The sequence below is a fragment of the Thalassophryne amazonica genome, chromosome 7 (genome assembly GCF_902500255.1).
Source record: "Thalassophryne amazonica chromosome 7, fThaAma1.1, whole genome shotgun sequence".
Classification (NCBI taxonomy): domain Eukaryota; kingdom Metazoa; phylum Chordata; class Actinopteri; order Batrachoidiformes; family Batrachoididae; genus Thalassophryne; species Thalassophryne amazonica.
The window spans coordinates 42,322,703-42,350,597 of NC_047109.1; the positions used below are offsets into that span (position 1 = coordinate 42,322,703).

At 43.7% G+C, this 27,895-nt stretch overlaps 1 protein-coding gene across 1 annotated transcript in view; it reads left to right on the forward strand.

The window, feature by feature from the left end:
* The window catches only part of LOC117513832 (glutamate receptor ionotropic, kainate 3), a 466,610-nt gene that overhangs the window by 416,192 nt on the left and 22,523 nt on the right, over positions 1 to 27,895 (forward strand).

The window sequence follows — 27,895 nt, forward strand, 5'->3', positions numbered from 1 at the left end:
TTCACACAAGTAAGGTGTAACCTTACCAACCCCTAGAGCAAGCACACAGGTGACAGTGGTAAGGGCCCCTTCCACATAGTGTGAAGTTTGGACGAAGTGCACACTTAGTGCGCATAAGGAATCGTGTGCAAACCGTGTAAAGTCGTCCCTGTCGCCAATGTCTCGTACACCTGTTGCTACAACTGTTTGCACACACAAGCGCCTGAAAGACAAAGTGTGCGCTGTGCGAACCCATCGCACCCTCTCGCCGCAGGTGCCGAACAAATTCCAGGTGACACACACGAACACCTAACACCACTCGCATGGCACTTAGAAAATGTGTGGCCCGTTGAACTCTTGGCATGACAACAGACTGTAGATGACCACTGTCGTAGTCACAGAGAAATTTGTCTAAGTCCCACATGAGTGTGGCTTTGGTGTGTGCGCTGAGAACTGACAGGAGGTGTGTCTTCCCACTGAAGCAGCTGTAGAAATCTGGACATCACAGCTGGACACCATATACTGTGTTTGGATGAACATGGGCAAACAACTGCCCACTGTGACGCGCATGTGTCTGTTTAGAAGAGAGAGACCTAATGTTTAATAGACCACATTTAACTGTTTTAGTCTGTGGTGCAGTTGAAGGTGCTATATTATTTTTTCTTTTTGAATTTTTATGCTTAAATAGATTTTTGCTGGTTATTGGTGGTCTGGGAGCAGGCACCGTCTCTATGGGGATGGGGTAATGAGGGGATGGCAGGGGAAGAGAAGCTGCAGAGAGGTGTGTAAGACTATAACTCTGCTTCCTGGTCCCAACCCTGGATAGTCACAGTTTGGAGGATTTAAGAAAATTGGCCAGATTTCTAGAAATGAGAGCTGCTCCATCCAAAGTGGGATGGATGCCGTCTCTCCTAACAAGACCAGGTTTTCCCCAGAAGCTTTGCCAATTATCTATGAAGCCCACCTCATTTTTTTGGACACCACTCAGACAGCCAGCAATTCAAGGAGAACATGCGGCTAAACATGTCACTCCCGGTCCGATTGGGGAGGGGCCCAGAGAAAACTACAGAGTCCGACATTGTTTTTTGCAAAGTTACACACCGATTTAATGTTAATTTTAGTGACCTCTGATTGGCGTAACCGGGTGTCATTACTGCCGACGTGAAATACAATCTTACCAAATTTACGCTTAGCCTTAGCCAGCAGTTTCAAATTTCCTTCAATGTCGCCTGCTCTGGCCCCCGGAAGACAATTGACTATGGCTGCTGGTGTCGCTAACTTCACATTTCTCAAAACAGAGTCGCCAATAACCAGAGTTTGATCCTCGGTGGGTGTGTCGTCGAGTGGGGAAAAACAGTTAGAGATGTGAACGGGTTGGCGGTGTACACGGGGCTTCTGTTTAGGGCTACGCTTCCTCCTCACAGTCACCCAGTCAGCCTGCTTTCCCGACTGCTCGGGATCTGCCAGGGGGGAACTAACGGCGGCTAAGCTACCTTGGTCCGCACCGACTACAGGGGCCTGGCTAGCTGTAGAATTTTCCACGGTGCGGAGCCGAGTCTCCAATTCGCCCAGCCTGGCCTCCAAAGCTACGAATAAGCTACACTTATTACAAGTACCGTTACTGCTAAAGGAGGCCGAGGAATAACTAAACATTTCACACCCAGAGCAGAAAAGTGCGGGAGAGACAGGAGAAGCCGCCATGCTAAATCGGCTAAGAGCTAGTAGCTACGCTAACCTAGCGGATTCCTAAAAACACGCAAAGTGAATAATGTGTAAATAATTTAGAGGTGATTCAGCAGAAGGAGTGCTTTAGTTAAGGCACGTAAAGATTACACTGGGAAACAAATCGTAATCTAGATAACTAGATCAATCTAACTGCGCAGATTAAACAGCTAACAGATACAGAAAAACACCGCTGTGCTCCGGAACAGGAAGTGATACAATACCGCAGTGAGAGCCAACCACCAGTAGAGGCAAGCCAGTACAGAGCAAAAAGAGAAAGAAACAGTGCATCATGGGAACCCCCCAGCAGTCTACGTCTATAGCAGCATAACTAAGGGATGGTTCAGGGTCACCTTATCCAGCCCTATAAGCTTTAGCAAAAAGGAAAGTTTTAAGCCTAATCTTAAAAGTAGAGAGGGTGTCTGTCTCCCTGATCTGAATTGGGAGCTGGTTCCACAGGAGAGGAGCCTGAAAGCTGAAGGCTCTGCCTCCCATTCTACTCTTACAAACCCTAGGAACTACAAGTAAGCCTGCAGTCTGAGAGCGAAGCGCTCTATTGGGGTGATATGGTACTATGAGGTCCCTAAGATAAGATGGGACCTGATTATTCAAAACCTTATAAGTAAGAAGAAGAATTTTAAATTCTATTCTAGAATTAACAGGAAGCCAATGAAGAGAGGCCAATATGGGTGAGATATGCTCTCTCCTTCTAGTCCCCGTCAGTACTCTAGCTGCAGCATTTTGAATTAACTGAAGGCTTTTTAGGGAACTTTTAGGACAACCTGATAATAATGAATTACAATAGTCCAGCCTAGAGGAAATAAATGCATGAATTAGTTTTTCAGCATCACTCTGAGACAAGACCTTTCTGATTTTAGAGATATTGCGTAAATGCAAAAAAGCAGTCCTACATATTTGTTTAATATGCGCTTTGAATGACATATCCTGATCAAAAATGACTCCAAGATTTCTCACAGTATTACTAGAGGTCAGGGTAATGCCATCCAGAGTAAGGATCTGGTTAGACACCATGTTTCTAAGATTTGTGGGGCCAAGTACAATAACTTCCTTTATGTCCTTCCTGACATAAAGCAGATTCCCACAGCATTTGCAGAATATGTGCGTAGGTCAGTGGTAAAGTCTCTGACTGTCCAGAGCTTTTGAAAGGCGTATGTTCATGTCCAGTGGGTGGTGTGTTTTTCTCTTTTTTTTTTATTATTATTATTATTTCACATAAGCACCACAATGTGGTTCCACACATACCGGCTGTTTTTTTTATTTTTTTTATTTATACCACATAAGCGGTGCAATGTGGTTTCACAGTTACCAGCTGGTTTTTACTTTTTTATACCACATAAGTGGTGTCATGTGCTGCACCTGGCACTATTCCTGCCCAAAAGACACCGGGAACTCTCGCACTGGGTTTGTGCATGCCTGCCCGTTGGCGCGATGTTTCATGCGCTAATTTCGAACTGTTTCGCACTGTTTTGACGTTTTAGTCCAAACGCTGAACTACAACCCCAATTCCAATGAAGTTTGGACGTTGAGTAAAATGTAAATTAAAACAGAATACAATGATTTGCAAATCCTCTTCAACCTATATTGAATTGAATACACCACAAAGACAAGATATTTAATGTTCAATATTGTTTTTGTGCAAATATTTGCTCATTTTGAAATGGATGCCTGCAACACATTTCAAAAAAGCTGGGACAGTGGTATGTTTACCACTGTGTTACATCATCTTTCCTTCTAACAACACTCAATAAACGTTGGAAACTGAGGACACTAATTGTTGAAGCTGTAGGTGGAATTCTTTCACATTCTTGCTTGATGTACGACTTCAGTTGTTCAACAGTCCGGGGTCTCCGTTGTCATATTTTGTGCTTCATAATGTGCCACACATTTTCAATGGGCGACAGGTCTGGACTGTAGACAGGCCAGTCTTGTACCCGCACTCTTTTACTACAAAGCCACACTGTTGTAACACGTGCAGAATGTGGCTTGGCATTGTCTTGCTGAAATAAACAGGGGCATCCCTGAAAAAGACATTGCTTGGATGACAGCATTTCTTCCTCCAAAACCTGGATGTACCTTTCAGCATTGATGGTGCCATCACAGATGTGTAAGTTGCCCATGCCATGGGCACTAACACACCCCCATACTATCACAGATGCTGGCTTTTGAACTTTGCGCTGGTAACAATCTGGATGGTGTTTTTCCTCTTTTGTCTGGAGGACATGATGTCCATGATTTCCAAAAACAATTTGAAATGTGGACTCATCAGACCACAGAAGACTTTTCCACTTTGCGTCTGCCCATTTCAAATGAGCTCGGGCCCAGAGAAGGCAGCAGTGTTTCTGGATGTTGTTGATGTTTGGCTTTCGCTTTGCATGGCAGATTTTTAACTTGCACTTGTAGATGTAGCGATGAACTGTGTTAACTGACGATGGTTTTCTGAAGTGTTCCTGAGCCCCTGCGGTAAGATCCTTTACACAACAATGTCGGTTTTTAATGCAGTGCCGCCTGAGAGATCGAAGGTCACAGGCATTCAGTGTTGGTTTTCGGCCTTGCCGCTTATGTATAGAAAGTTCTCCATATTCTCTGAATCTTCTGATTATATTATGGACTGTAGATGATGGAATCCCTAAATTCCTTGCAATTGAATGTTGAGAAACATGCTTAAACTGTTAGACTATTTTTTCATGCAGTTGTTTGCAAGTGGTGACCCCCATCTTTGCTTATGAATGGCTGAACCTTTTGGGGATGCTCCTTTTATACCCAATCATGGCACTCACCTGTTTCCAATTAGGTGTTCTTTGAGCATTCATCAACTTTCCCAGTCTTTGGTTGCCCTGTCCCAACTTTTTTGAAATGTGTTGCAGGCATCCATTTCAAAATGAGCAAATATTTGCACAAGAACAACAAAGTCTATCAGGTTGAACATTAAATATATTGTTTTTGTGGTGTATTCATTTGAATATAGGTTGAACAGGATTTCAAAATCATTTTATTCTGTTTTTATTTACATTTTACACAAGTTCCCAACATCAATGGAACTGGGGTTGTATGTGTGAAGGGGCCATAAGGGAAAAACTCCCTCTGATAATTTTGAGGAAGAAACCTCAGGCAGTCCAGACTGCTTAGGTCATAATAATAAAAACATTTAAAAAATGATAAATGGATTCAAGCAGTGTCGTCAGATAATAATGATAAATTTGTACAGCACCTTGAAAACAAAGTGCTTCACAGCAAACCTACAAACCTACAATAAAATCACAATCAAACACAAACTACACTGACAAATGAGGCAACTGGTAACACCTGAATGAATTGAGTTGTTTAAACTTAAGTTAGTAAGTTAGATCAACTCTAACTTACTAGCTTAAGTTCAAACAGACAACTTAATAAATTTAGATGTTACCAAATTAAACAGTTCAAGTTGGTTCAACTATTCTATCTTTTCATTGTATTAAAAATGTTTCACACACACACACACACACACACACACACACACACACACACACACACACACACACACATATATATATATATATATATATATGCATATTACATTACATGAAAATGAAAATAAATGTAAAATGTAACATTCAAATCCAAATTAGCCACTCTAAATAATATAGGCAGTTATTACAAACATTTTGAAATAAAATTCTGAAAAGTATTGTACAAAATCTATACATTCATCATGTATTCATCAGCTTAGTGCAACAACTCCAACACTTGTTTCTGAACTCTCAATGGAAAACACATGTGTATGAAACGTTGAAGCCATATACAGTTGTGGTGGCCACAGCAGATCTGAGGTGGACCTGCATGTAGATTTGGCACAAACTTTATACAGATTGTCCTTCTTGACACAAATACATGATACATCCCACTCTGGCGGAGGTAGCCTTGAACAGGGAACCTTCCGCATGAGAAAAACAGCACACTTAACTGCTTTGTCACCATGCCTGCCTAGTAATGTGCCCACAATCCTGCAAACAATGTACAAAAGGTAATGTGTAATGTTTGTACATATCTATTAATGTCAGAAACGGGTTGGTCTTTATTGGTGGTGTCCTGCAGCAGTCCATTCTGAAGGTTCTTGAAGTGAAGCAATATTTCCACCTGGTTGACATTTACCATTAATGCAGGTACAATAGTTTTGCCAAGAGATCTGGTTTGGAACCTCAATCCTGACACTCATTCCTGAATGCTAAATGTGAAACACGTGTTATGGATGTGTATGTAATTATGAATATGAATGAAAAATTGCTTTTAACCTTTCACATGATATCATACAAAATATGTCATGAGAATAAGACAAGGCAGCTGAGAACACATAATTCTAGGCTTAAAAACATTAATCAAACTCAGCCACCTAATCTCAACAGGAATACTATTCTGCAGTACGGGTGTTTAGCAAGTGAAGCTCTACCACCTGCTCTCTCCTTTGTTACTGTAGGAACACACAACACATTGACTGATGACTGATGATGCCCATGGTTGCAGGGCACATGTCGGCACATACGGGTCAACCAGCACACCCATATTAAGACAGCCCACACCAATTCAATACAAGCATTTTATTCTGCAAAGTCACCCAAATTTGAAAACCTCCAGGTTGACAGTTGTAGAAGTTTGGTTAGGTAGCGATGGCACATTCAGCATGCAATTCAGATTGTGCAGAATTGGTTGACCATTTGAGATAAATCACCCATTTGACACACATTTGCATTGAATACACCAGCTACTGGGCTTCCACAAGCAAAATAAGGCTGCATGGCTGCAAACCTGTCAGTAGTCCAACATGGGTAATCCAACAAAGAAACACATTGATCCAAACCTGTATGCCACCTTGCTTTCCCCATCTCCTCCGGGCAGTCCTCCACCTGCTCAGGGGGATGGCAGGCAGCCGATGCAGGGCCCACAGGAAGTCAGCCAAGAAAAGCTGAAGAGTGGAGGCCTGCACACACAATATACTAAAAAAAAAGATGGCTTGAAAAATGTGACATTTGTGAACTTTGATATACAAATTTGCATCAGTCGCCCTTAACAAGGTGTCTTGGTACCATTTACCTTTGCGATAATGGGAGAAAACAACATCAGAAATTTAAGACAATATGTGGACCACACTTCTATAGCACTTGTTCATCTGATGTAGATGCTCAAAGAACTTTACAATGATGCCACACATTAACCCATTCACATACACACACTGCCACAGTGAGCTTGTGTGCTGCCATGCAAAGTATTCAACTGCACATCTGAAGCAACTTGGTGTTTAACCCTCTGGGGCCGACACCATCATATACGACGGCTGGGACCAAGCTTTACTAAATTCTAAATAACTTTTTAATGATATGTGATAGATACTAGTTAACTAGTATATCATACTAGTTGGCCTGTTGAATATCCCCTTAACTCCTCCAATGTGCCCTGCACCATTACGCACAGCAACGTGAAAGCAGACGGAGAGCCTCGCATGACAATCTCACGTGCTCAAACACGTGGGTAACTATCAGGATTGCTCCACTAGTTTGCATTTGAATGTTACTGGATTACTCTGTGGCTCTCTCCCTCTGGCATAAAGCACTGTTTACCATATCATTGGGGTGAGGGAGAGGGTCCGCTCCTCAGACTGGAGCATAAACGCATAGACCATTTTGTATATATTGTTCAAAATGTGCATTTGTTTATTGTTTGAACTTTTTTGTTGTACAGTCTTTCACACAAAACCTTAAATTACCTTTATAAAGTGTCAAAACAGTTGTTTATTATAGTGTGCAGTGTGTTTTGAATAAATGTGTGTGGAAAATTATTTTCCACTTTACTTTATTCTTTGTTATTTGTGATTGTAAACCTTTATTACACTTATAAAACACAACAAAAGCATATATATTATGAAAGAACAGGTTGTCCTGAAAAAAAGAGATATAAAACTTGATTGTGGGATGCAGGGAGAGCTGTTAACAGCAATAATAAAACATTTATGCCAGGCGAGTGAGCTGTCCAAAAAATGCCCTTGGACCCCAGAGGGTTAAGGACCTTGCTCAAGGACACCTGATAGACTGGCGTAATGTCCAGGGTGTACCCCACCTGACACCCGATGCTTGCTGGGATAGACTCCAGCTTCCCCATGACCCCTAATTGGAATAAGCGCCCATAGAAAATTAATGAATGTATTGACATTTTGACAATTTGTGGTGATTCTTGCTGTTGTTGTATCAATTCATATATATGGTAGTTCCAATATGTTGGGACACTGTGATGTAATAATGTCATTATGCCATTGTGTTGGGCAGGGTACTGTTCGAGCAAAGTGAACAAGGACAGTTGGTGGCAGTTCATCTTATAGATCTTGACAATTCCGGAAAGTGGAATCATTGCTTAAGCCTACATAAATCCATTCACATGAACACAATCTTACTTACTGCACAAGAATTAAAGAAATTTGTAAATTTATGTCTGTGTTCGACTCACCACACAAGAGCTTAGCAAAAGAAATACAAGGGGGGTTTAACTCACTATGTGTTCCTTAAAGGATAGGTAAGCAGATGAAGGCCTAGAAATAACATAATGAAGTCAACTGTGGAGGAAAAAGACCCAAGTAATAACATGTTTAACCTCAATATAACAAGACAAATCAAGGAGGCTTAGTGAGACTCGGCAGTGGATCGTTGCCCCTAAGGAGAGCAAGTGCATTCAGCAATTCATTAAACACAGAAGCTCGGCAGCACTCTTGTGAATCTGCATAGCAACGCTGCCAATTTGCCAGCGCAGACAGAGACTATGAGTGTAACCACCAGTGTGCCGGGAGGGGGAAGACAGAGAGAATCAAAACACAATGAGCCAGTTGGAATCTGCTATTATTAAACTAAACACAGGCGAATCCGCTCATGTAATTCTTACTGTTTTCCACAGTTTGTCAGATTTTGCTGATTGGAGCTGCTGCTGCTGCTAATCAGTTATGATTTCTCTGAATAAATTTTGTATTTGAGGTGCAGACAGCCGGTCTCTTCACGCCCCTGTTTGATCACGTAGGAATCCCAATTTGATTCATTCAAAATGTGTTTTAAAAAAGGGTACAAAGTGAGTTATTTATACTACTTTATAATGTGTGCCAAGTAATTTTTATTTCTGTAGACTTCGGTGGAAAATAAAACAGTAAACCTCATTAAAACAAATTACCAAAAGGTGTGAGGTTAGTTTAATAATTGTAATCAAAATAAAACACATTTTTGTGGTGTACATTTGCAACAGTTTCAATTCTGTGTGTAGGTGTTAATAGACAAGTATTCATTAGTCATAGATTGTCTATTAGTTTCCTGCATGTTGCTGAATAAAAGTAGCATGACCCCATGTGATTGTTCATAAAAGAACTGCATTTCTATAGTCCTTTTCCATCCAATCCACACACTAAAACTGCTTTAGAATAATGCCTCAAATTCATCCACTCACTCACCAGTGTCAGAGTTCTGTCATGCAAGGTGCTCAACTGTACACCAGGAGAAACATAAAGATTAAGGTACACTACTGGGACCTTAGTGATTTTCTGGTATGACAGTAATGGAACTGAATGGAACTTCTCATCACAACCTCATCTCTCTAACCTCTAGGTGAGTTATTCTCAATCCTGGTCTTCTGGGAACTGCCTAACTTGCATATTTTGTATCTCTCCATGCTCTGTCAAAAGCTGATTTGCTCATTCAGGTGTCTGTTAGCACTTGAGTGGCAGAGTACACTTGAATTAGCTAATTAGGTTTTGGCAGAGCAGGGAAAAATAAAAAAAAATGTGCAGGTTAGAGGGTCTCCGAAGACTAGGGTTGGGAAAAACCCCTGCTCTTGACCACAGGTGTCAAACTGATTACAGAAAAGGCCAAGAGGGTGCATGTTTTCTTTGCATCCACCAACTCCAGCAGGTGCTTTCAATGATGGACTCATCCAATCTGTTCAAAGAGATGACAATCAGTGAAATTACCTGGTGGAGTGAGTGGATACAAAGAAAGCCTGCACCAACTTGGCCCTGTCTGGAATCAGTTTGACACCAATGCCTGTCTAGATCACTTCCCCATATGGTCTAGAGCAGGGGTGGGCAACTTGATCCAGAAAGGGTTTTCTTTGCAGCCACTGATTACACCAGGTGATTTCACTGATTAACTGATTCTATCTGCTCAAAATGAAATTAATCAGTGAAATCACCTGGTGGAATCAGTGGCTGCAAAAAAAACCTGCACCCTCTTGGCCCTTTCTGGAACAAGTTGTCTGCCCCCTGGTCTACAGGTCTAGAGGAGGTGATGATTGTTGACATTGGCCAAAGGGAATGTTATGGTCTTGAGATATGGGTGTTCAAATTTCTCATACAAAGAGATCCTTCATTTTTTTCACTTTCCAGGCAGGAAAAAAATGGATTTCAGCCACAAAGGCATGGGAACAACCCCATCTGATTGCTCTCGGATTTGTAGCCAACACTTTGTATCAAATAAGAGTTTACTTTTCAGCAAGGCTGGGAGATCACGCTAACACATTCATCTTTGCTTTTATAGTTCCAACATTAATACAGCACAGAAAATGCTCACACTTCCACACGCTTTTACAGATGATGCTTGGAGCACAAGGAACATCCAGTTCTGAATATCATTTAAGTGTTGGTCACTGTAGAAAGATTTTCATTTTGTGGGATATTTGTAGATATTATGACAGTGAAACTAACAATACTCTAAAAATTTAAAAGGTTCTTATTACATCATGAGACACCTTTAAAAGCATGACAGCAGATTCTAACTTAATTGTATAGTACCTCCATTGCTAAACTAAGCCAAATCTTTTTTTTTTCTTCCAGGCTTTTACAGCTAGCTTTCAGTTCAGCTAAACAAATGTGCTTGAACTTCTAGAAATCTACATTCAGTGAATTTACCTGAGTGAATTAACTTGGGTTATAGTATTTTCTGGGTAATAAGTCACACCGAACTATACAGTGAGGAAAATAAGTATTTGAACACCCTGTGACTTTGCAAGTTCTCCCACTTAGAAATCATGGAGGGGTCTGAAATTTTCATCTTAGGTGCATGTCCACTGTGAGACATATAATCTAAAAAAAAAAAAAAAAAATCCGGAAATCATAATGTATGATTTTTTAATAATGTATTTGTATGTTACTGCTGCAAATAAGTATTTCAACACCTGTGAAAATCAATGTTAATATTTGGTACAGGAGCCTTTGTTTGCAATTACAGAGGTCAAATGTTTACTGTAGTTTTTCACCAGGTTTTCAAACACTGCAGCAGGGATTTTGGTCCACTCCTTCATACAGATCTTCTCCAAATCTTTCAGGTTTGGAGTTTCAGCTCCCTCCAAAGATTTTCTATTTAGCTCAGGTCTGGAGACTGGCCAGGCCACTGCAGGACCTTGAAATGCTTCTTACGGAGCCCCTCCTTAGTTGCCCTGGCTGTGTGTTTTGGGTCATTGTCATGCTGGAAGACCCAGCCATGACCCATCTTCAATGCTCTTACTGAGGGAAGGAGGTTGTTTGCCAAAATCTTGCAGTACATGACCCCATCCATCCTCCCTTCAATATGGTGCAGTCGTCCTGTCCCCTTTGCAGAAGAGAACCCCCAGAGTATGATGTTTCCACCCCCATGCTTCACGGTTGGGATGGTTTTCTTGGGGTTGTTCTCATCCTCTAAACACGGTAAGTGGCGTTGATTCCAAAAAGCTCTATTCTGGTCTCATCTGACCACATGACCTTCTCCCATGCCTCCTCTGGATCATCCAGATGGTCACTGGTGAACTTCAAACGGGCCTGGACATGTGCTGGCTTGAGCAGGGTGACCTTGCTGCCCTGCAGGATTTTAAACCATGATGGCATCATGTGTTACTAATGTAATCTTTGTGACTGTGGTCCCAGCTCTCTTCAGGTCATTGACCAGGTCCTCCTATGTAGTTCTGAGCTTTCTCAGAATCATCCTTACCCCACAAAGTGAGATCTTGCATGGAAACCCAGACCGAGGGAGACTGACAGTCATCTTGTGTTTCTTCCACTTTCTAATAAATAATCATAACAGTTGTTGTCTTCTACCAAGCTGCTTGCCTGTTGTCCTGAAGTCCATCCAAGCCTTGTGCAGGTCTACAGTTTTGTCCCTGGTGTCCTTAGACAGCTCTTTGGTCTTGTCTATGGTGGACAGGTCGGAGTGTGATTGATTGAGTGTGTGAACAGGTGTCTTTTATACAGGTAACAAATTTAAACAGGCGCAATTAATACAGGTAAAGAGTGCAGAATAAGAGGGCTTCTTAAAGAAAAATTAACAGGTCTGTGTGAGCCAGAGTTCCTGCTGGGTGGTAGGTGTTCAAATACTTATTTTCAGCAGTAACATACAAATAAATTATTTAAAAAAATCATACATTGTGATTTCTGGATTTTTTTTTTTAGATTATGTCTCTCACAGTGGACATGCACCTAAGATGAAAATGTCAGACCCCTCCATGATTTGTAAGTGGGAGAACTTGTAAAATCGCACAGTGTTCAAATACTTATTTTCCTCATTGTAAATCACGTGCACGAAAATGGGTCAAAATAGGACAAAACATCACAGTGGTCTCAGTCACATTTATTTTTGAAACATGGTGCTACTGCTTTATTCAACAGTGAATGAACAATGATTTTAGCCCATCCTCTCAATTTCAATGCACGAGTGGATTCCATACCCCAACTCTTAAACAAAGGGATCACAGGTGACATTCTAATTGGCATATTTATTGTTACACCCAAAGCACAGTCATGATTTTTTTGACTAATACAGTTTCCCCTACACATTACTCTGTGCTTACATTATACACCATATAATAAGAAAGTGGAACTGGACAAACCCTGAATACACTTGTGCTGTGCACTTTTGATCATGAATGACAGGTTGTCAAGATGGGTACATTTCCACTTAGAGGACATACACCCACTGAGTTTGCTAGCCTTCTCATGCCCTGCAGTCACAGGATGCGGGCTTGTTCTTTGTTCCCAAGGTTAAAATATAATTCATCAAGCTTAGGAGCCTTTGTCCACCATGCTCCTCAAATGGTAAATGGATTGCATTTATATAACACTTTTTCATCTGAATCAGAAGCTCAAAGTGCTTTACAGTGATGCCTCACATTCACCTATTCTCACACACACAGTGATGTCAGGGTACTGCCATGCAAGTCACTCACTATGCACCAGTAGCAACTGGGGGATTAAGAACTTGGCCAAGGTTCCTTAGTGATTGTCTGGTCTAACAGGGGTTTCAACTGAGGATCCTCTGGTCTTAAGCCCAGCACTTAAAGGTAGGTGTTGACCTCCAAAATGTGAATAAGCTGCAAATTGTGAATTATCCTCAAACTGTGAATTGCCAAACATGAATACTGAAAAAATATATCCCAAAACATGAACGCACATCTCACCAAACAGGAATTTCTTAAGGATTTGGTGTATGTGGTTGGCTGAGAAGCCAATGGTGCAGAGCTACTGTTTGTGGGATTGTGACTGCATGCCTCTCACTTTCTTTGCACCACGGGGCTTTGTGCCACCCCTCAACTCGTGCATGCATTAGTCTTTCACGTTTCCATGGGTGAACAATCCAACGCTTGGTCAATTCTGCTTGATGATGACAGAAAGAGTCGACATCGCTATGAATGCTTGGCCGCCACAAGTCAGCTATCCCTGTGGTAACTTTTCTGACATCTCCTGCTTAAACCCAAAAAGTAGAAGGATCGTGAAGCCCCACTTTCATGGTCTGTATTCATACTGGAAATCAAGATCAAGTGAGCTTTTTCCCTTGTGCTCCATGGAAGGTTTCTGTCCCCCATGAGCTCGCCTTAGGACACCTGCATTGCTGTTTGACAGTTGTATTGCTCCAGTCAAACTCCCCTCCTGCCACTGTAACCGGAACGAGTCAAGCCCAGTGGGGCCAGAAGCCTGAAACCTGAAGCGAGAGCCCACTCAGGGCTTGCCTCATCCGGTTCTACTGACCACCACCCCCCATCCCCCACAAAAAAATGTGGAGATAGGGTTTGCTATCGAGATTTTTGCTATCAAGATAAACTGAAATCTGTAAACTACGTAAACTGAAAGAAAATGTATATCATGAATGATATTCACATTTTGCAACTTAAGTTTTGCATGCCCTGCGTTCACATTTGGTGGGATATTTTCTACACAATTTGCAGCAAAATTATTAATGGTTCGGATAGTCACAGTTTGTGTACATTTTCAATAATTGTTTGTGGATAATTCATGATTTGCATCAGATTCACATTTTGGGGGTCAACAAAGGACATGTCGCACTGAAATCATAACAACTTAGATTGAGGCTGTTAATGAGCATCTAATGATACACCGGGCTTACTTTGTGCACTTCTGTCGACCGGTCTCAAAGTATAGGGCATTCACAACAAACAGCTACAAAGACTGCTGAAAACAAAGTACTCATAAGTACTCATTTTTCTGAGTGTTTCTGACAGCGTTTATGTAGCTTTGAAGAAAACGTCCCAGAGTGTGCTTGAATGGAATGTAGCTACTAACATTAATTGCAACATTTACATAATTGTGGTGGCATGTTTTGGTGACTCATTTTAAGTGATACCTGTTGATTTTGATGCAACCACGGTAAAAGCAGCAGCTGCTCTCCACTGTGAGAAGACAGTGTGTCTGCATGTCCATCATAAACTCTGATAGAGGCTCAGCTTTGTGCATGCTTATAAGTGTTGCCATTGATATAACTGTGAAAAAAATTAATACATCTGTGTGATCAGGCACCCTTAAAAACAGCAGACAGTTCCGTGTGCACATTCATGACAGGAGCTATAACGGGGTTAAAACAGTGTGCTACTCTGGTAGATAGCAGACTCCTCACACACTGAGATCCAAAATCTGATATACTCTTTCAAAATAAAACCAAAATAACGAAGCCTACCAGCTACACTGAGAAGAACAAAATGCAACAGGAAAAAGCAACTGAAAAGGGCATTCACCCACTTGTAATTTATTCAGTTTCAATTTATTAAATTTATAATGCGCCAATTTGAGCCAGTGTCACCTCAAGGCACCTCACAGAAAATAGTTCAAGGACAATGTAAAATAAAATTAAATGATGAAAAGCACAATTAAAGTTCAAAAAAGCACAATAAAGAGTAAAAATAAATAAATAAATAAAATAATTTAAAAAGATGCCAGAACAATATTCTAACCATAGGACTGAGTAAAACGATGTGTCTTTAGTCTGTTCTTAAAGGTCTCCACAGAATCTGAATGTCTTATTGAGGCTGGGCAACCTTTCCACAAAACATGGGAACAGTATGAGAAGGTTCTCTGACCCACAAATATTTTCTTCACCCTTGGAACACAGTAGAATGATTTCCAAGATTAAATATGTAAAGTCCACACCGTCAAAGAAGTCCTCATGCATGGATTACCTGTGATCACCAGCTGGAGAATAATGTTCAGGTCCACTCCATCAAAGAAGTCATCACACATGGATGGCACTCAATCGCCACCCGGAGAACAATATCCCACACCAGCTCTGTGTCAACTCCTCACAAAGTTCTCTCATGATTCTGCCACATTAGATAGAAAGTCCCTTTTCTCCTGAAAATAATGTTTTCTGCCTTTTTCCAATGTAAGAAATACATCTGCATGTTCAGGCAGCCTGTAAAAACAGTGTCGTGGAGACATTCCATGTACACATTCATGGTGGCAGTAAAACAGTGCCCTGCAACACAGGCAGCAGAGTCAGCATATTTTAGGATTCAAAATCTGACAGGCTCTCAAAAAAGTAAGCCTTTCAGGGACAACTGTGTTGCCTCCTCTCTGTGCATTTTATGTAAAGCCGAATGATTACTTTTGAATGAAGGCTCCAAAGTTCCATTATTGGACATAGCAGCATTCATTTCACTCTGTCTGTCGGCCATTGGGATGTTTCTGCTTTTCCTAAAATGAATGTCACTCGCAGAGAAATGCAGAGTAAGAAGTTTTCCTGGAACCTGCTAACTCCCCCAGCAAGAGGAATAATTAGCACTAAAATACATGAGCGACCACTAATTATTATCACATGTGTGCAGATAGACTTACAATCATAAATACTTTAATGTTGTGTTGCTAGCTGAGACGTTAAGTAACATGTGACGTGTCCTTTAACCACTAGACTATTGCCCCCTCTACTTTCTCTCTGTTAGAAAGTCCAGTTTAGTTAAATCTTTTAAAGCCAGTTTATTTTCTGCTTTCTATACCTCAACTGATTCATGAGTTTATCTCATTAATATGTATTGGCTGGTGTGTATGTTTTATTTGCACTTGATGTTTCAGTTTTAATTTTTCTTACAGACAAAAACAAAATAAAATAAAAAAGATTCCAGTAGATCCCCTTGTACACTTTCTGACCGAAAGGTTTTGTATAGATGTAGGGCCCAATGTGCTGACAGCACTGAGATTTTTCTATTACAAACAATAAGTAGTCAAAATGAGAGATACCTCTGAAATTCCTGCAGCAACAATAAACACTGCAAAGAAGAGAGATCAGTAAACTAAGGGCCCTGTCCCACCGGTGTTTAGGAGGATTTGCGTATGGATTGCGCACAAAATTGGCCCATATTCACCAAACATCCGCAATATCCGTGTAACATGCCTGTATGAGTCGGCCGTCATCCGAACATGTCCGTGATCATCCGCAGAGGCACGCATGACGCAGCCAGGATTTTTGAGTAGCTCAAAAATCTGGATGCAGATAACATCCGCCTTACATAGTCCATATATACTCAATTCATACACAATACATACTCTGTGCGCTGTATATCTGCGGTTAACCGCTGATATCTGCAACTGACGGGGATTTGCGGCTTGACAGCGGACTGGGACAGTGTGTAAAACAGATATATATCGTGCCTATCATGTCCATATCACAAACTAAAATAAGTTGTAGCGAATGCATACAGATTGGCCACGAATAAAGCGTTTTTATTTCATCTACTTTGCAACTGATTTGCGGACACTCTGTGAATGCATAACAAACACGTCACATAAACCCAAAGTACTATATGTGGCAGAAAGCAACATATCTGCCAGTCAGTGCAGGTGTGGCTGTGTAGATCCACAAAGACGTTAAGCCTTTTATTTAACACCAACAAACGGAAGAGTTGCTGTTTAGCCACAACTCACACTGAAGTCTGTTTTTTGTGACTCAAAAAAAAAAAAAAACACCGTCTCACACCCTGAGCGGCTTCCTCCCTCCCGCTCCCCAAACTCATGAACAGTTAACCCTCGCATGAAAAAATGAACATTAACTCTGTGATCAACTTGTCCACGTCCAGCAAATGCTCCAGAGGCTGTATTGTTGGTGTGAATAGTGATGCCGACGGCCCGAGTGCGCTTCTTTTATGACCGCAATGCAGATGCCGTACATCGCAACATGTGCGTGATGCATTCATAATACACCCGTAATACTGCTGTGATAATCTCAATGTGTCGGATCAGTTTCCTCACTACATGCATTATATAACCATGATTGTTCATCATATATTCGCTATATATTTTTAATATATCCGTAATTCATACTGGGACATTTGTCATTTTTGGCATTTGTGTTGCGGACGACAACGAATGCCCGCAATTTGTCTACTCAATTAATGAGCAATTAATCCTCTCCCCAGTGGGACAGGGCCCTAAGACTTAAACAAGAGTGTAGAGAGAACAGAGTTCACAGCCCTGTTCAAGAAGTTAATTGTTAAATATTTGCTTTATGATGCTACATTTTTTTTTATACTCTGAACTAAAAAGGTATTTTGAGTGTGTGGTAGGTTTTATATTGTACATTATGTGTGCAGATGCTGCTTTGTGAATGAATGAAGACTTAATGACTGTTTCACTGTGCCCACATAATTTTTCAAGTGAATACTGTGCAGAAATATGTCAACAGTGATGCTGAACATGTAATTTATCGTTTTGCATTGACATTGACTGATTGTGACACTGCCTTGTAACACATGTGGCACTGTGGTATTTGCAGCGAGGTATATTTTGTCGGTGTTGCACAAACACATGTCCCATGCTTGTCTGCCAAACGCATCGACAACAGCTGAGACGGAAGCCATTTCCTTGACATGCTTAAAATGCAAATGGGCATGTTTGAGGAGATAAAAAAAAAAATAAAAATTGGAGCAGCTTGTCTGTGGGAGGGAGGTGTCACAGACACCACAAAGAGCACAAAATATGAAGAGGTGCAAAAACAAACACTTTGTGTACTTCAAATAAATTCTGCTCGGTCTCAATCGGCTTGTTGACAACAAACATACGTCTGAGCATTGCTTCTCTACGTAAAGTTGGGTCTTAGAAATGTTGTTTGATTTAAAACCCGACTCTTTCTACATCCTTTCATCTCATTGACATTATTCCTGCATTTTTTAAAAGATATTTCTGCCTGCTTTTTCTGACTTATCACAGGGACTAATCCGTGGTGACATTCTGTATGCGGTTTAAAATCTGTAGACGCGCTTTGCACCTTCTTGTAATTCAAAGCAAGATTTACTGGCAATGAAATAAACATTTCCTTTTACAACCGTCATTATTTAAGAGCAATTAATAACTGGTAAAAGCCTGGAGCGCGGGAAAGCACTTTTTGTCTGATGACTCCGCAGGGAGAATGCTAAGTGCAGGTAATGATCCTCGTGGGAAAGGCAAGTTCTCTCAAGTTAAAGTGAAGTATTGCTAGTGGGCAGAAACTCCGCAGAAAACCAGAGCATCGTCTTTTGCAAGTTACATGATAAAATCCACACAGCTTCACGGCACTGGATGCTAAATACTTAGCTCATTTCTTCAAAGATTAATAGCAATGTCAGGATGCTTTTTCCCATAAATAATTAATACATTAAAGGACAGGCAACATGAGCCTTAGTGGCAACCAGGGTTCTGTAATTAGCAACAAAACTTCACCATAGGTGTGTGTGTCTTTGTATTCCATCTCAAAAAAACCAGCATGGGTGTTGTTGGTTTTTATGTTACATGACCATAAGTCTAACATGTAGCTTTTATGATATAAAATCATGTTTTATGGGTGAACACATTCAAATCATGTAGTTTTAACATAACATGCAGCAACTTAAAATGTAACTTGCACAGTGAACATAATAAAATTATGGAAAGTATTTCCACCCAAGTAAAATGCATTAACACAGCCAGAAACAATTTTGCTAAGTGACCTGAATGTAAATTTGTTGGGTCATCATGATGAATTTGTGTTACTGTTACTTGATTGCCATGGTTCAGGCCATCTAGATTTGTAAGGGTAAATGATAAATGAGGGATAAAAAACAAATACAAAAAAAAAAAGAAAACAGTAAGTCTCTTTGGTTGCTCGATTGTTTGTGCTCGGGGTTGCCACAGCAAATCCAAGGTGAGTCTGTATAAATTGTGCTGATCCAACATGGCAAAGTTAAGTTGACATGTAACCGTACTATTATAAAAGTAGTTGTAACTACCCTAATACATTAAGTAACTCAATCATATAAAACAAGTTTGAATGGCCCAAGGAAATGACATAAACACGTTACATTTACTCTTACAGGGTAAGGGATGGTGGACAAGTGGTTAGTGCGCTTGGTTTCAGCACAGAAAGTTCCCAGTTCAAACCCCACCCCTGCCACATTTCTCCATTTCTCCATCAGTGGTACTGTTTCCACTTGAGAAAGTTGTGAGCAAAAAATAAATAAATAAATAAATAAAAGTGAAGCCTGGTTTCATTTATTTTCTGTTGGGAAAGTGTCGGTACACGGACCCACAACAGGGGGCGCAAAGGAACGGACAATGGAGTAGGTCAAATAACAACACTTTACTGTTGTGAACGTGCACAACAAATACAACAGATTACAACAATAGCTCAGAATCAATTCACAAAGGTGTCGTGTGGGCAGGCTCGAAGATAGGAGACACCTGTCCAAAGCAGAACCGGAACCACACAAGTCCCGAACTCCCAGGTGGCCACTGCCTCCGCGTGTCGGACCTGGTACTGCTGGCGAGGAACAAAAACACAATTAAATGTGGGCGTGTTTGCACCCAGTAATCCGCACGGCAGGAAAGCTACCTCCACCTCTCGTTGGAAAAAGGTCTGTTATCACTCACAAAAATCACAAAGGTTACTATCAAGCAGTCAGCTGAGAATATTACCTTCCAGGTAGAACGATATTTCGGCAAAGAGGTGGAGACGTTGTCCTGCTGATGTACCCCTGCTGATTGGTAACAGCTGTTGCAGGTGATGCGTGACAGCTGTCACCCTGGCTGCTCCTGTGAGGTGGCTGCGCCCTCTGGTGCCTGGAGCCCGCACTCCAGGCAGGGCGCCCTCTGGTGGTGGGCCAGCAGTACCTCCTCTTCTGGCGGCCCACACAACAGGACCGGGTGGCGGCGGTAGAAATCGGCCAGGAGGGCCGGGTCCAGGATGAAGCTCCTCTTCACCCAGGAGCGTTCTTCAGGGCCGTACCCCTCCCAGTCCACCAAATACTGGAAGCCCCGGCCCATCCTACGGACATCCAAAAGCCGGCGTACAGTCCAAGCAGGCTCGCCATCGATGATCCAGGCAGGAGGCGGCGCCGGACCCGGAGTACAGAGGGGTGAGGAGTGATGAGGTTTAATCCGGGACACATGAAACACAGGATGGATCCGCAGTGAGGCCGGCAGCTGAAGCCTCACTGCGGCTGGACTGATGACCTTCAGGATCTTGAATGGGCCGATGTAACGGTCCTGTAACTTGCGGGAGTCCACTTTGAGGGGGATGTCCTTTGTGGATAACCACACCTCCTGCCCTGGCCGATACGCAGGGGCCGGGGTCCGCCGACGGTCTGCATGGGCTTTTGCCCTCGTCCAGGCCTTTAGCAAAGCAGAACGGGCGGCACGCCACACCCGACGGCACTTCCGCAGGTGGGCCTGGACCGAGGGCACACCGACCTCTCCCTCAACCACCGGAAACAACGGGGGCTGATACCCCAGACATACCTCAAAAAGGGAGAGGCCGGTGGCTGAAGACACCTGGCTGTTATGGGCATACTCGATCCAGGCCAAATGGGTACTCCAGGCCGCCGGGTGTGCGGCAGTCACGCAGCGCAAGGCCTGCTCCACCTCCTGGTTTACCCGTTCTGCTTGCCCGTTGGTCTGAGGGTGGTACCCGGACGAGAGACTCACCGTGGCCCCCAGTTCCCGGTAGAAGCTCCTCCAGACTTGCGAGGAGAACTGGGGACCGCGATTGGAGACGATGTCTGTTGGAATCCCATGCAGCCGGACGACGTGGTGGACCAGGAGGTCCGCTGTCTCCTGGGCTGTTGGAAGCTTTGGGAGGGCCACGAAGTGGGCCACCTTGGAGAATCGGTCCACTATCGTGAGGATGGTGGTGTTACCCTGGGACGGCGGGAGGCCCGTGACAAAATCCAGGCCAATGTGGGACCAGGGGCGATGAGGCACAGGCAGTGGCTGGAGTAGACCTGATGCCCTGCGATGGTCAGCCTTGCCCCTGGCGCAGGTGGTGCAGGCCTGGATATAATCCCGGACGTCGGCCTCTAGGGACACCCACCAGAAGCGCTGCCGTACAACTGCCACGGTTCTTCGCACCCCTGGATGAAGAACAGTGACCAGCGGGCTTGCCTGGGGTTCAGCCGCTTGGCGGTCCTGATATACTCCAGGTTCCGGTGGTCAGTGAAAACCGTGAATGGCACGGACGTTCCCTCCAACAGATGTCTCCACTCTTCAAGAGCCTCTTTCACCGCAAGGAGTTCTCGATTGCCGACGTCATAGTTCCGTTCGGCCGGGGTCAACCTGCGGGAAAAATAGGCACACGGGTGAAGGACCTTATCGGTCTTCCCGCTCTGGGAAAGCACGGCTCCTATCCCTGAGTCCGAGGCGTCCACTTCAACCACTAACTGGCGACTAGGATCGGGCTGCACCAGAATGGGTGCAGACGAGAAGCACCGTTTCAACTCCTTGAACGTGGCATCGCAACGATCCGACCAGGTGAAGGGGACTTTTGGTGAGGTCAGGGCTGTCAGGGGGCTAACTACCTGACTGTAGCCCTTAATGAACCTCCTGTAGAAATTTGCAAAGCCGAGGAACTGTTGCAGGCTTCCTACGGCTAGTGGGTTGGGGCCAGTCTCTCACCGCCGCAACCTTGGCCGGATCAGGAGCGACGGAGTTGGGGGAGATGATAAACCCCAGGAAGGACAAAGATGTGCGGTGAAACTCACACTTCTCGCCCTTCACAAACAGCCGGTTCTCCAACAACCGCTGCAGGACCTGACGTACATGCCGGACATGAGTCTCAGGATCCGGAGAAAAGATGAGTATATCGTCTAGATATACGAAGACGAATCGGTGCAGGAAATCCCGCAAGACATCATTAACCAATGCTTGGAACGTCGCGGGGGGCGTTTGTGAGGCCGAACGGCATGACCAGGTACTCAAAGTGACCTAATGGGGTGTTGAATGCCGTCTTCCATTCGTCTCCCTTCCGGATCCGAACCAGGTGATACGCATTTCTAAGATCCAGCTTAGTAAAGATTTTGGCTCCATGCAGGGGGGTGAACACGGAATCTAATAATGGCAACGGGTATCGGTTGCGAACCGTAATCTCATTCAGCCCCCTGTAATCAATACATGGACGAAGTCCGCCATCTTTCTTGCCCACAAAAAAGAAACCTGCCCCCATCGGGGAGGTGGAGTTCCGGATCAGCCCGGCAGCTAATGAGTCCCGGATGTAGGTCTCCATTGATTCGCGCTCAGGTCGTGAGAGGTTGTACAGCCTGCTGGACGGGAACTCAGCGCCTGGAACCAAATCAATGGCACAATCGTACGGACGGTGCGGGGGAAGGGTGAGTGCCAGATCCTTGCTGAAGATGTCAGCAAGATCGTGGTACTCAACTGGCACTGCCGTCAGATTGGGAGGGACTTTGACCTCCTCCTTAGCCTGGGAACCGGGAGGAACCGAGGATCCTAAACACACCCGATGGCAGGTTTCGCTCCACTGAACCACCACCCCAGACGGCCAATCAATCCGGGGATTGTGCTTTAACATCCATGGGATGCCCAAAATCACGTGGGAGGTAGAAGGAGTTACAAAAAACTCAATCTCCTCCCGGTGGTTTCCAGACACCACCAGAGTTACTGGTTGTGTCTTGTGTGTGAGTAAAGGGAGGAGGGTGCCATCTAGTGCCCGCACCTGCAATAGCGAAGGAAGCGCCACCAGAGGGAGCCCTACCTCCTTTGCCCATCTGCTGTCTAGCAGATTCCCTTCTGACCCCGTGTCCACCAGTGCTCGGGCTTGAAGGGTTAAATCCCCGCTCAGGATTGTGACTGGGGGTCATGTGGCAATTTGTGTGTGTCTCACTTGAATGTCTTGACCCTCCCTTAGCCCAGTCTCTAAGGGTGAGTGTTGACGTTTTGGCCGTTTGGGGCAGTCTCTCTGTGTGTGCTCTGTTGAGCTGCAGAGAAAACACTCTCCACGGATCAGCCTCCCCATTTTGGCCCTGTGCGTTTCCCTAACAACGTCACCAGGGGGAGCTGTTGCCCCACAAAGCGCTGCGGCTGTGGAGCGTGGGGAGGGCGGCCCCTTTTCGAACCCGGAAGGGAGAGGGGCGGCGCGTATCCGGTCACGTCCTTCGCCTCGCTCCCGACGGCGTTCCTCTAACCGATTGTCTAATCGTATAACGAGATCAATAAGCCCGTCTAAATCCCGCGGTTCGTCCTTGGCCACCAGGAGCTCCTTCAGGACCAACGACAGTCCGTTTACGAAGGCGGCACGGAGGGCAGTGTTATTCCAGCCGGACCTCGCAGCCGCGATGTGGAAATCGACTGCATAAACAGCTGCGCTCCGGTGCCCCTGTCTCATTGACAGCAGCACGGCTGAAGCGGTCTCTCCTCTATTTGGGTGATCGAACACTGTTCTGAACTCCCTCACAAACCCATCATATATCAGAAGGAGCCGTGAATTTTGCTCCCAAAGCGCTGTAGCCCAAGCGCGTGCCTTGCCGCGAAGCAGATTAATTACATAAGCTATCTTACTAGCATCAGTCGCGTACATGACGGGACGTTGTGCGAAGACGAGCGAACACTGCATAAGAAAGTCCGCGCATGTCTCCACACAACCCCCGTACGGCTCCGGAGGGCTTATGTATGCTTCAGGGGAAGGTGGGAGGGGTCGTTGAACGACCTGTGGAAGGTCACTGTTGCGCACAGGATCGACAGGAGTGGGAGCTGCAACAGCGCCCTGAGGGCGCGCTTCCGCCTGCGCGGCGAGAGCCTCCACCCTGCGGTTAAGGAGGACGTTCTGCTCGGTCATCAGATCCAGCCGAGCCGTAAAAGCGGTGAGGATTCGCTGCAACTCACCGATCATTCCTCCTGCAGACGCCTGTGCGCCCTGCTCTTCCATTGGCCGTTCAACAGCCGGTTGACGCCCCACGGGGTCCATGACGTTGGCCGAGATATCCTGTTGGGAAAGTGTCGGTACACGGACCCACAACGGGCGCAAAGGAACGGGACAATGGAGTAGGTCAAATAACAACACTTTACTGTTGTGAACGTGCACAACAAATACAACAGATTACAACAATAGCTCAGAATCAATTCACAAAGGTGTCGTGTGGGCAGGCTCGAAGATAGGAGACACCTGTCCAAAGCAGAACCGGAACCACACGATTTCCTCCGCCACCAGACCCCGGGAATACTGGAGCCGCCAAGTCCCGAACTCCCAGGTGGCCACTGCCTCCGCGTGTCGGACCTGGTACTGCTGGCGAGGAACAAAAACACAATTAAATGTGGGCGTGTTTGCACCCAGTAATCCGCACGGCAGGAAAGCTACCTCACCTCTCGTTGGAAAAAGGTCTGTTATCACTCACAAAAATCACAAAGGTTACTATCAAGCAGTCAGCTGAGAATATTACCTTCCAGGTAGAACGATATCTCGGCAAAGAGGTGGAGACGTTGTCCTGCTGATGTACCCCTGCTGATTGGTAACAGCTGTTGCAGGTGATGCGTGACAGCTGTCACCCTGGCTGCTCCTGTGAGGTGGCTGCGCCCTCTGGTGCCTGGAGCCCGCACTCCAGGCAGGGCGCCCTCTGGTGGTGGGCCAGCAGTACCTCCTCTTCTGGCGGCCCACACAACAATTTTCCACAAGTAAATAGTCATCTTTAACTGGTGGAGAGTGGGTACAATATGCAGTAATCAATAGATACAGTTCTCTGACCAGAAGTGTCCTTCTGAACCTCCTTTGAAATGAGAAACCCATGAAAAGCATGTTGCAATCTCCCATGAAATAGAGTTTTGTGATGTTAACAAAGAAATGTTAAAGCTTTTTGGGAAATTTGTGGGAAAATGCACAAAAATTGCCTAACAGGAATCGAATGTGTCCGCAATATTGTGTAACATGCATATGTAAGGAGTTATAAAGCATTAGGAAACACATATCTGACTTTGGGCCAAGACTCAGCAATGGGCCACTACCCTTACTTACAGAAATCTTTTGGCCCCATTTAGTTAGTCACTCACATATTCCATTAGTACTGTGCTTGTCCTGCTACTGCAAGGAACATTTCTTACAAATGACGAATCACTTAATTTCATATTGCACATACTTGTGGATGAAATTTATAATTGTCCTGGGAGAAACACACCTGGGACGGTTTCAGCTTCAGTTAAGCTAAAGGCAAAAATCATGTTGAAATTGACTCAAGTTACTTTACCTAAGAATATCTGGATATTGGTTATTGAAAGTTCATAAACCATGTTCAACTCCACATACAGCATAAATAATATACTTTTTGAGGAGTCAGAGCTTCTGAGTTTGCAATTGCCCTGGCTCAACACTAAGAGTAGTTGTCTGCCTGGGTGGTTGCCTGGGTGGTTGCCATTCAGGGCCCCAGGGTGGTACTGTAGTGTGGTAAACTGCTCCTTAACACAGTATGTGGCACACTTATGTGGCACTTATTGTCATAATTATATATTAATTTGATTCAAATGTTGTTAAACAGAGTTATGACACAGCCTTTTACTTATTATTTTAACTAACCTACGGAGATCTGTAAAGCCTGAAAAGGAACTTTTTTTTTTTTTACATGATTTTGCAGTGCTAAGCCAGTCCACCACTGCAGATTTTTAGCCTCCCTGATTCCAAGAATGGGGAAATAGGGAATGATGTATTACAACAACACTCTAAATTTATGCATTAAAGTATTATACAGCAGGTCAGTGCCGACTACAACAGATACTGAACACAGCTCCATGGTATGGGACCTTCTGGACATGCATGCAATGGTATAGTTGCAGTCTATGCACTTATGCAAAAATCTGTCTGATAGTATCTGAAATCTTTTTTTTTTTTTTTTTCTGCTGAAGAGTGCAGCAGGCTTTTTGTGGAATTATGGATGTGTATTATATTTTCAGAGCAGATTTAAAGAGGTTAGCAAACCCCACTGCAGTGGAATTGTCCACCACTGGCTTCACAACACAATATGCATTGTATTTTAATTTTAGTCTACACTGTAGCCTGGCATAAAATCAATTGAGCAGCCAAATCCACGTTTAAGCAGAAATGATCAATTTGAAGAGGTGCTGATGAAATAATAACAAAGCCATCTTGAAAAATAAAGGAAAATGAATTTCTCAATAGTTCTCAATGCCACTCAATGCCTGTTAACACTTATTATTCCTACTCAGTTGGGATTTTTGAGCAACATACAGTAAATAGTCAGTCAGGAGTCAAATACTGGCAATGGGAGACTGATTTTAAACAAACTGCTATACTGGAGAGGTGATGATCTCGTGGTTAAGCTTTGGGCTTTAGACCAGAGGATCCTTGGTTCAAATCTCAGCCTGACCAGAAAATCACTGAGAGCCCTTGGCTAAGGTCTTTAATCCCCTAGTTGCTCCCGTTGTGTAGTGAGCGCCTTGTATGGCAGCACCCTGACATCGGGGTGAATGTGAAGCATTATTGTAAAGCACTTTGAGCATGTGATGCAGATGGAAAAGCGCTATATAAATGCAGTCCATTAACCATACTATATTAGCAAGTTGGTGTGCATATGTTACTCTCCAGGTAGTGGATTACATAAGAGAATAATAACATTTTACTACATCAATACAGGATATTTACTTCCAACTTTGTCACGAGTCATTTTGCAACTGCACAACTAATCAGTGGGCACAGAGGGTGGAGGGGCATTAAACTGTGCATCGAGACATAATCATTATTCATGACACATGTTAAAAGTATAGCATTTGATTGAAGGTTTTTTTTTTTAATGCTTTATGATAGTGGGACACTTCCCCCCAGGAGTCAAATTAGTCTTCCCAGTGAGGAAAATGATCACTACAGCAGCAGTGACATGATTTTGATGAATGGCTGCGAGAGTAAATCTTTTTATTTATTTTTTTTTTCATGAAATTCTTCTGAATGAAAACCAGCACTGACATATTTGGGCATGTTCGCATTCAAATATGTTTTTGTTATTATTACTAATGTGTTTTTTCTTGATGGTGAATCTGCAGCAGCAGCACTTCTTAACAGGCACCTTATTGTCTCCCTGTGTTCAGTATTTGTCAATAAAATGTTGTGAATGCCACACACTGTCAGCCGCTGCGCACTTCACTTTTTTAACTTTAGTGTGTGTGTGCGTGTGTATGCTCCCACTAACATTTTTCCAGTTTCAGTAAATTGCCACCCATCGCACACCATGCCAGCCCCTAGCCTGTTCCCAACCCAACCTAATTCATATTTGCACATCACTTCTGATTTGACCATTGATGGAATGAAAATGTTTCCTATTAACAAAAATAAATTCATCAGTAATGACAGCTTTATAGCAATATGTGTGCTGTCAATAGCTCTGATTACATTTGGGAAACCGGTCCTCGCTGCAAATTGCACTTTAATGTTGGAATGTCATGTACCTGGATGACATTCCGATAATTGTGTCCCACACAGCTGGCATGGCTTGGCTCAAGGTTGACAGGCACACCCCTAACCGATCAGCCAGCTCCCACTGGAATGCCCCTGTTGTCAAAAACCCCAGCACCTGTGTGGGCACAGACCAACCCTGGCTCCTCGCCGTAATTCGCTCGAGGGCTGCAGTTCTACGCACAACTCCAGGAACAGTGGCCTTGGTAATCAAAATTATTATTATGAGAATGAGGCTTATGAGA